Source organism: Erythrolamprus reginae, chromosome 3, assembly GCF_031021105.1.
Source record: "Erythrolamprus reginae isolate rEryReg1 chromosome 3, rEryReg1.hap1, whole genome shotgun sequence".
Lineage (NCBI taxonomy): Eukaryota > Metazoa > Chordata > Lepidosauria > Squamata > Dipsadidae > Erythrolamprus > Erythrolamprus reginae.
In genome coordinates this window covers 161462718-161473324 of record NC_091952.1, presented here as the reverse complement: position 1 = coordinate 161473324, position 10607 = coordinate 161462718, and the positions used below count along the sequence as shown (strand labels likewise).

Genomic DNA, 10607 nt, shown 5'->3' with positions numbered 1-10607 from the left:
ATGTGTATCGAAAAACCCAATTCACAATATGTATGTGAATTATTTCATATTGACGTACGCTCACTGTACTCGATGAGAGAGGCATGGTTGGAGGCCAGCAAGGTTTGAAGCACTGTGGATCCTGTTTGAGTCTTTTTGCGTTAAGGCACTTTTCTCCTTTAAAGATGCCAGCTGGGGGCTTCTTAGCTTAGTCAAGGCATCTCATCAGGCAAAATAATAGCGAAGCTTGGAAAGTCTCTGACTCTCGCTCTCCCGCGCGCACACACGCAAATTGAGAGAGGGGTTTAAAGGATCTAGCAAGGGGTTAAGATTAATTGTCCTCCTTTGCTCATAACTAATAACCTTCTCCAATACATGGTTTGCGTGTCTCTTTTTGAGGGCGGGCGACAGGAGGCGGGGATCCTCGGTACTTATTGGCTGAGCTCTATCAGCTGCAGTTTAGCTCAAGCTGCTGCTAAAGAGCTGTATTGATCTGAAGCGTAAACGTGGGGAGGGAGAGCGAGCGAGCGAGCGCGCGCGAGAGAGAGACAGACAGTTGGAGAATCCGGAGCCAGATTCCCCGGTCATTTCTGAAAAGAAAGAAGGACTTCGGCTAAAACGAACGTGATTTCAACCTGTCTGCTCTGTCTTACTTACTCATCTGTTCGGTGAACGAAAAGAAAAAGAAAAAGAGTGTGGGGGGGGGAGGACTGTGGAGAAAACAGTTTCTTGCTACGGTGGAGTAGAAGCAAGATTCGCTTAGCAGGAGCTGCTGTTAGCGCTGCTTCCGCTGCTTTTTCTCTTACAGCTGCAGTTTTCGTACAGCAGGTAAGCCTTCTTTTCTCAACCTCCCCTCACCCCCATCAAGTAAAACCAAATCAGGGGGATTTAACAATCGACTTCGGCATCCTGGATCCAGGATGTGTCATTGCTGCATCGCTAGATAATATACAGGATCTTACAAACTAGAGAAGAAGGAATCTGTCTGTTGCTGGACAAGATTATCCCACCAACGGTGAAAAACGAAAACTTGAATAAGTTCTAAGGAAAGTGGGCAAGACTTAGGAAGACAGGCTGCATCATTTGAAATGAGAAAGAGGTGTTGTGAGATAGCAAAGGATTTTCCTTTCCCTAAGGAGATGAATGCATATGTCAGATGCTTGGATGCTAAGATGTTGATCTTTCAATTAAAGAAGGTGTGGGGTCTGTTTTTTGGAAGTAAAGAAAAAAAATCTTGCACTTTTTTTGTACATCTGATTGACAATTACTTGTAGTTTTCCAAACAGAGATTCACCTAAAACAGATAAGATTTGCAAGAGCTGACATCAGATTGCCAGTTCCTTTATCTTGGCTAAATAAATTACCTGGCAGTGGACAATAGGTCCCTCTTTTTTCAATTAGTCTGATATGAATAAAATGTAAACATACCAGAAAAATGCAAAATATTGAGGTGAGAAAGTACACCTGCCTTCTGCTTTCTTCTCTGGAAGTATAATTTTATTCTCTCATCAGAAATGTGATTCACAATTCTGTGACTTGAATAGCTTGGTAGTTGTTTGATTTTTTCTTTCCCTCCTTCCCTTTCATGTGTGCATATTTTTTTTTCCAAATTAGCATTCTAACCTAAAAAGAAGCTTCAATGGATTTTTGTATTGAGGTTCTGTGGGAGGGAGGGGGGTTGACAACAGCTGTTCCTTGGGTTTGTTTTGGTTTTGGTTTTGGTTTTGATGCACTGTGGAATGAATCCAATCAATGATCAGGAGGAAAAATATGCTTTGCTTGATGCTGGAAGAAAACCAAAAAGCCATCTGAATTTTTCTTTGCCCTATGGTTTTTTGACTTCCAGTGTAATGAACAAAAGCCTTCTAATGATAGGGAGACCAAGAAGGTGTTAAGAGCAAGCGTTAGGAGTTAGGAATTCCATGCATAGGATTTTTTAAATGGTCAGATAGCCTTTTTTCTCCATTAAGACCCGATTAAGATGTTTCAATGATTGCCACCAATGACCAAGAGGGATTCTAGGGTTTTTATAACCAGAAAGAGAGAAGTCAAATGTTTTTATAAACAAAATCCCAGGCAGTTAAATTTAGAATTGATTCAGAATCCCCTACAATCCTAATAGTTAATTTGGTTTGTGTTCACTTCTACCAAAGGGTCCTTGGTCAGAACAGGTACCATAATATATTTTCCTATTGGTCATATTAATGTGGGTAATACATCTAACATTTTAATGTAGAAAGTTACATTGGAGGAAAAAAATGTTTTCTCCCCAGTCCCTCTTTATATTTTACTCCTCCTCCTTTTGTCTTGAGGTATTTGGGATTATTTTGAAGATCCCTGGGCTCTTTTGCTACATTGAGCATCAGCTGGAGTCTGCAAGATCTCCCACAGCTGATGTTCTAGTCACCATAGCAGAAGGCAGTTCTGCTCACACAATGTGAAAGTCCTGCTTACTCATCCACTCCCTGAACTATACGGCTAACTGCTTGAAGCCCTTCATTATTATGATCGTTTGTTAGAGCTGTATAATTGCTGGTGTACATCTACTCAGGGCTTTTGCCTGCCTCCCGGATAAATTTGTCCTTTGCTTGCCAAACTAATAGCATGGATGTTTCAGTGAACCATAGTAGATTGAAATGGTCCAGAGACTTATTCAATAAACTATTTACTTTACTTACAGTGACCCAAAGCATAGGATGATTTGTTCAGTCAGAAGGAAACTCACATAATTGGATTTGATGTAAAATGCTGGTCCACTCAAACTATTAAATGGCTTATTCTACTTCTTTAAATCACAACCAAACTACATTTACTTAAAATAATTTTCCCAATATTAATAACTAATGGGCCCAGCTGACTTCCCCCCCCCCCCCAATGTTGCATGAACCAATATAGATTTTTGTCTTATATGTACGACTTGGAAACACCAATAAATCTAGAATTTTATAGAAAAAGCAAAAGACTCCTCTGGAAATTAAATTCTAATCTATATTGAGGAGACTTTCATGGGATTTGAAGTTTCTACTAGATGTATTTTAGCAATGTGACTATTTCCCCTTCCATAATTACATAATTGCTGCCTGACTACATAAGACTACATAATTGGTAGTCCTCAACTTACAATCATTTAGTGATCTTTTAAAGTTACAATGGCACTTTTAAAGAGTTATTTGTGACTTTTCACACTTACGCCCATTGCAGGATCCATACCAGTAGTCATGTGATCAAAATTTGAATGCCAGGCAACTGGTCTGTATTTGTGATGGTGGCAGTGTTCTGGAATCCCATGAACAGCTTTTGCAACTTTCTGACAAGCAAAGTCAATAAGGAAGCCAGATTCACTTAACAAATGTGTAACTAGCTTAGGAGCTACAGTAATTCACTTAACAATTGAGGAAAGAAAGGTTATAAAATAAGGTAAAACTCACTCAACTGTTCTTGCTTAACAACAGAAATTTTCTGTTCCCTTGTGGTGGTAAATTGAGGACTACATATGGAATAACACTGGATTATCCCCTTACATAGAGAAAGTTGTTGGTTTGGGATCCAGCAGATTTTTTTTTAAAGAAACCGCTACTTTTTCTGTGCCCCCCCCCATCTAGCAGTTCATGATGCATTCATTTAAAAATTTAACAATTTGTTTTTAAAAATCTGGGTTTCAAGGCAATTGTTGTAAGCATTGTGCTACAGCATCATTCATGGTAAAGTAAGCTGTCAAACATATTAGAGACAATGGTAAGTACTGACTTAGCTTATGAGATATATTCCTACCTCTGCAAAGGATTCAGTGAACTGTGGCGGTTTGCCTATATCAAATTATAGCACACTTTCCCAACAGAAATACTTGCTATAATTTGAAGATTGTATTTTGGAAGTTATATAGAAAAATGCACACTAGCAGAGAATGAGGGATGAATAGAGAATAACAACATCCATCAACCAATAAGCTCTCAGACTCTTTCTGATAATTCTTTCCAAAGTCCACTATAAGAAGCACCAAAAATGAATGCCAGCACAGATTGCAATACTGTAAGTGGGCACTTTCACATGCTGCACAAGATAAACTGTTACATGAGTACAAAGTAAGAGTGTAGGAATAAGTAGATCACCTTGACAATTATCTGGCTCTATGGATTTGGTATATATAATTTTAAACATGTCTTTGGTGACTCAGGTGAAGGACCATTAATAATTTCTGCAGTGGCCAACTTAACTGTGTGGCTTTGTACATTTTTATTGGGCCTGATTTGATTTCATCTGAATAGTTTTAAAGTAGGTTACATTTAAAGAAACAAAAAAAAACCCCTTGTTATTTTACTTTTGCTCCATAAGCTGTGCATCGTGTGAATTACTGAAAATGTGGTTTGTCTTAATTTTACTTTCCTGACAATGGAATTGAGACATAGAGATAAAAATTAACCCTAATAATCCAATACCTGATCATTTTGTTGTTGCGGTTATTCAAAGCAAATTGACTCTTTATTGCAATAGCTTTTCAGAACATGAAAGTATGGTTCCTAGATAAAGAATGGGATGATCTTCTAGATATTGTTAGGATGCAATTGAGAATAATGAAACTTGCATACCATTTCATAGTACTCTATAAACAGTTTACAAAGTCAGCATATTATTATTATTATTATTATTATTATTATTATTATTATTATTATTAATTAGATTTGTATGCCGCCCCTCTCTGAAGACTCGGAGTGGCTCCCAACAATCTGGGTCCATATTTTACTGACCTTGGAAGGGTGGAAGACTGAATCAATCTTGAGCTGGTCAGGATCAAACTCCTGGTAGTGGGCAGATTTAGCCTGTAATACAATACAATGCAATATAATATTATATTTTTACCTCAAAATGGTAGAAATCCATGTCAAAAACTGAACGACCTGCAGTAATACAGCAATAACTTTATGAAATGAAAATAGGACTCAGATTCAAGTCAGGTAGTCCTCACTTAGCAATCATAATTGTAACAAGCAGCTCCATCACTAAGAGACATGGCTATTGAGTGAAACATCATGTGACCGTGAAGGATTTAAAACTTCACTTCTGCCACAGTCATTAAGCAAATCATCCACAGTGATTAAGGGAGATATCATGTGACTACAACTTGCAATGACTGCTGGCTTGTCCATTGACTCTTCTTATTGGAAGTCAACTGTGAAATGCACTATTGGCCACTAATCATGTGATCATACGTGCAATGATTGGTAATAAAGTTGCTTTTTCAAGAACCATTTTCCTGCGATGTGCCAAATCAACTTAAGTTCTAGAAAAATAAAATTTATGGAGGAATGGAATTAATTATCTCTTGAATTTCATATACATCCCCTCTAAAACAGATCTTAATTGTAAGAAATTATAAAAAAAATCAAGCAAATAAAAACTGAAAACCATTGTAACAACAGTGTCATATTTTAAAACATGCTAATAAAGCAAAATTATGAATATTACACATAGTACATAATTCAAATACTTTTTGCCTGCAGTTACTGACTTGTAATCTATTGATCTGTAATGTTCTGGGAGTAACTATGAATATGAAAATAACTGTTTTAGCAATCCTTTCTTTTTATATACACTGTCATTGTCTCATAGAAGTGCTTCCTCTTTTAATGAAATGTTTACATAAAGTTTCAAATATAGAAACGTTTTCCAAAAGTATAATAGTATTTGATGTGATATACCTATAATGCTCATGGTACGGCAAAGGCACTTTCCATGCACATTAGTGACCTATGACATGTAGACAAACATTTCTAAGAAGCAATATTGTCAAGATATCAGGGTCCTCAACTTCTCATACTAATGACAAATTATTAAATGTATATGATGCCCAACTCCAAATGATTGCAAATGGTTTATAAGCTGTTGATAACATTTTTTTAAAAACAAGAAACTACGCAGAACAAAAAGGAATAAATAATACAGAGAAAATAAGCATACTGTAGTTGGGAACATCTTGAACAACAGCTGATCATCTTTAGATTTCCAGGTCATTCATATGAAACCCAATTTCTTGTAACTTCATTGAAGTGATTCAGGCAGTACTTTCAACTACAGTTATTTAAATAGCTTGAAATTGCCTCACAATATTTTGTCTGATTTTGTTGTCTAGCTTATGGACGTGGGATTTCCTACCCAAGCAGTATCTTATCTAAGCAGTAACCAGGCTTCATGCCTTTAGCTTTGAAACCTAGATAAGGTGAACCAAGCACTGTCCCCCATTTGATCCACTAACCATTGGGGGAGGGGAGCTTCATAAAATCAAATCCTTTACCAGGAAATCTAAAGCAAGATTAACAATAGAGAATTGGACCCTTCAGAGTAGCTCCAAGTCAAATAGTATGTTCAAAGGGCAGGAAGCCTTTCTGTTTGTGATCAGAAGAGTATGGAGCTGAAGACCTGATGTAATATAAAATGGGAACATATTGTCTAATCGAGGAATGCAATTTCCAAAAAATACCAAAGTTCCTGCATCTCATTAATTTCCATAAGTATGTCATACATCAAGGGTGGTAGAAAAGCAGATATAATAACAAATGTGATAAAGAAAAGGTTTGTAAGATATTTTAAAATCAGTGAAGTGTAACCACATATTATTCAGTTACATCTATGGACTCTTTTTAACATTCCAAGGCAGTACCATATGCTGCAACGTCCTGCCTGTCGGCGACTACTTCAGCTTCAACCACAACAACACAAGAGCACACAACAGATTTAAACTTAATATTAACCGCTCCAAACTTGACTGTAAAAAATATGACTTCAGTAACCGAGTTGTCGAAGCGTGGAACTCATTACCGGACTCCATAGTGTCATCCCCATTCACTGTCAGTCAAGAATTCACAGCCTCCTTCTGGCTCTGTTGCAATATCACCATGTTTATTATCATTAAGCTCCTTTAATGTTGTAGTACTCTTCTCCTATAGTTCATGTTGTCTTCCCTTAAGTTGCATATCAATCTTCTGGCACAAGAATAGGAATTGCACAATTCTGCTCATATAAAAATATATGATATTCATGGAATGCCATTGAAGACCTTTACAATGGAAGTTGTACTGAAAAGTTGCTATTAAATCACATGGGCTGCATGAAATTATGTTGACAAGTAAATCATTTTGGATTAATTTATTGGTAGAACTCTTGGTTTAAAAGGCCTTTAAAATTGGAGAGGGAAAATTATGCACAAATGCGACTCTTATTTTATTTCCTGAAAAATGTTCCTATGTCCTTAAAAATTGAAAATGTGGTGATTTAATTAGGTGGTTTCCATATTTTCCTAATGTTCACTTAATGATCTTAAATGCAGAATAATAGAAATGCTGCCATAGGGAAGAATCCTTTATTTGAGATTCTGCAGAATAGCATTTACTTTCTGGAGAGAGAGAGAAGACTCCTGCCATAAATAGATATTCAGCTTTGTATATGGAAATGGATCAGAAGCAATGGTGTTCTATTCTTAATCTCTGATCCTACTAAGCAGCCTAATGATTGTGGTTTGAATAATATATAGTCTCCAAACCTCAGATCTCAAAGGCATCACAATATACACAATACATTACAGCATCTAACCAGATATTATCAAAGCATCGATAGTAATAACTATTTCTATTCAGAGTCTGGGTCTGGCATTCTAAAATTAGCTGGCAAAACAATGTTAATTTGGACTTTTCTAAATGAGTTCATCTAGACTAGGTAGGTGTTTGGGGTTGCAAATATTGTTGACACTCTCTAAGTTCATTCTATTCAGATCGAAAACTAATTCAAACATCACATTAAGAAAACTCATCAATTTTCTTCAACCAATTTTAGTTGATTTGTTCTATGTTAGGGACTGCATCCTAACTGGTTTGAGGAAATTTTGTTTATAATCATTTAGCGTACTAAGGAATAAAATTTCTGTTTGAAATTAAAATAGTGTCTTTTCCTGTGATTGGTAAGTAATTGTATGGTACAGAGAGATAAGGAAGTAGTCCTGAAGAAAATATAAGACAATCATTAGAAATGAAATATGAACTTAGATTGGGGAAAAATGAATCCATGAGAAATTATCTCAAGATTGCTCTTCCTTGATGCTCTTTGCTATAAAATGGAGGGAAGGGGACATGTTGCCAGGCTTTCAAGTTTCTGTATTGTAACCTATATCAATAAAGTAGAATTTTAGCATTTCTTGGGATGTCTGCTTCCTGATTTTGTGTACCTTGAAAAGTTGGTATTTGAACTAAATCAACAGGTTTTATTAAGATTTAGAATATACAGCCAATAAATAGATTAATAGGAAAATATGTCCTACTGAAAAGGTTAAGTAAAATATTGCCTACCAAAAGCTTTTGATTTCTAGTTCTGCCATCATGTCAGGATGGTCCATTATGGGACCTGTGCCTTAAAACATTAGGGCAGCTTTCCTGCCCAAAAAGTAATATTATGAAAATAATATTATGAAGATATTGTGGTTCATATTTAGATAGAGCTATATTTTCTAGGTTAAACTGTTATTTGGTCAGTTAAGAGTTAATATCTTTTTGGGTATAATTTTTTTATTGTTTTTCACACCTTACAGAGATTCCAATTTACATACCTCAAATTAAAATATAATACAATACAATATCAAATGCTAATTTCTTAGTCAAATTAATGATTTTTTTCTAATTATTTATCCAATTATTTCTGGTATATATCATTCATCCTGTGCTACCTCCTTTCCAAATGCTATCATCCGGATTTTAGATAATGTTCTTAGCTTTCATTTATATTTAAAGTGCTATAGCTATCTGAATTTCTCTTGGCTATTTGCTGTTTTTCCTAACTATGCCATCGTGCTTCAGTCCCTTTCTAGTGTTCTTAGAAAACACATTCCTACTTTCATTTTTTTTAAAAACCCTCATTTTATCATAACTTCCCTTAACAATAGAAAATATCCAAATTTACATCTCTTTAAAAGTCCAGGAAGGAAAGAAAAAAATAAAGAAAGAATAAAAGAGAAAAGGAAAGCAAAAGGAAAAGGAAGAGAAAAGAATAAGAAAAGGAAAAACACTACTCATATCATATCTTAGTCTATACATAGAAGGAAGGGTTAATATTAGAAATTTTAAAATACATTTCCTACTCAATTCATTTATTTCACTTCTTTCATTATATCAGTATGTCATTTCTACTTTAACAAATCAAAATAAATATAAATCATTATTACTTCATTATTTTATGCAAAAAATATCCTCCACTAAAAAAATAAAAAAAATAAAAATATTAATATTCTTCCCTAATCTAGATATTTTCCACTGCTGTTCTTAGTGTGATAATCTTCCCTAATCTATAAACCCCGTTGCCAATCCCAGCATAATAATCTTCCCTAATCTATGTGTCACTGTCATATCAGTGCAATAATCTTCCCTATTCTAATTGTTTTCACTGCTAAATGCAGTGTCATAATCTTTCCTAATCTATATATTTCCCTAATCTATATATTATCCCCAGTTCTAAATGTCTTTCACTATCCAATTCAGTGATAATCTTCCCTAATCTATTGATTTTAACTTTTCGTTGTTTCATCTGTCTTTCCTATATAATACCTAACATAATTAGTGCTAGTTATTATCCCATACAATCCTACTCCTGTTATTGTAACTCTCCTCCCTTATCTTTTCCCCTTCCTCCCACTTTATTTATTACCATAAATCAAATAAGCAATTTATAATTCAATCAATCAGAATAATAAAATAAAGGGAGAAAGCAAAGCAAAGAAGAAAATAGAAAAAAAGGTTGTCCAAAAATAATCATACTCATCAGAATCATTGCCAAATATCTCATATATATTATGCACAATAATAAAAGCTATTTTCATTTTTTTCATTTATAAGCCATTATATTTTCCCCTCTTATATAATTCTTCCATTTTACACTTTATATCACTTGCTTGTATATTTGTATATATATATATATAAGCTCCCATAAGATTAAAATATTAAGAAATCCAATTCATTAAGTATACTCAATTATTTTTGTAATTTATAACTTTGTAAGAACACAGAAAAGAGAAAAAGGGTGCTAATATCTTTTAGTAACTTTTAAATATCCTTACACGTATTTTAATTTTCTTTAAAACATTTAATTCTTAAAAGTATTTAATTTCAATTTATATTATTTGATGTAATTTCAGTCAAATCAATCAATCCAATCAGATCAAATCTATTCAAATCAGTTTAATTACATTTAAGTAATTTCATCTTGAACATTACCTAACTTCCATGGGTTTAGCTAATCAGTCTTCCCATGGCAAGAATACTGTCTTTAAACCTATGACAAATGTAATTTCAGTCAAATCAATCAGTCCAATTAAATTGAATCAATTCAAATTAGTTAATTCAGTTCAAATAATTTCATCTTGAACGTTGACTTCCTTAATGCATTGGCTGGTCATTCTTCTCTATAATACTGTATTTAAAACCAGTAGCAAACTGCTAAATTTCCTCCGGCCACACAATGTTTCTAAGTGATCAATTCTCCAAGTCTTCTCTATGTGGCTCTTCTCTGGATAGCTTTAAAGGAATCTTTTACTGTAGCTTCCTGTTTCGTACTTCCTGTGTTATGATGTTCTTTGTTTATAGAGGAAAGGAAAG

General features: G+C 34.5%; 1 protein-coding gene across 1 annotated transcript in view; it reads left to right on the top strand.

The window, feature by feature from the left end:
* Positions 1–450: 450 nt before the first annotated feature.
* CDH12 (cadherin 12) overlaps positions 451–10607 on the top strand; it is an 896151-nt gene continuing 885994 nt past the window's right edge. Inside the window, exon 1 of the mRNA XM_070747115.1 lies at positions 451–807. The gene's annotated coding sequence lies outside the window, so the exon portion shown is untranslated. The remainder of the gene's footprint in view (positions 808–10607) is intronic.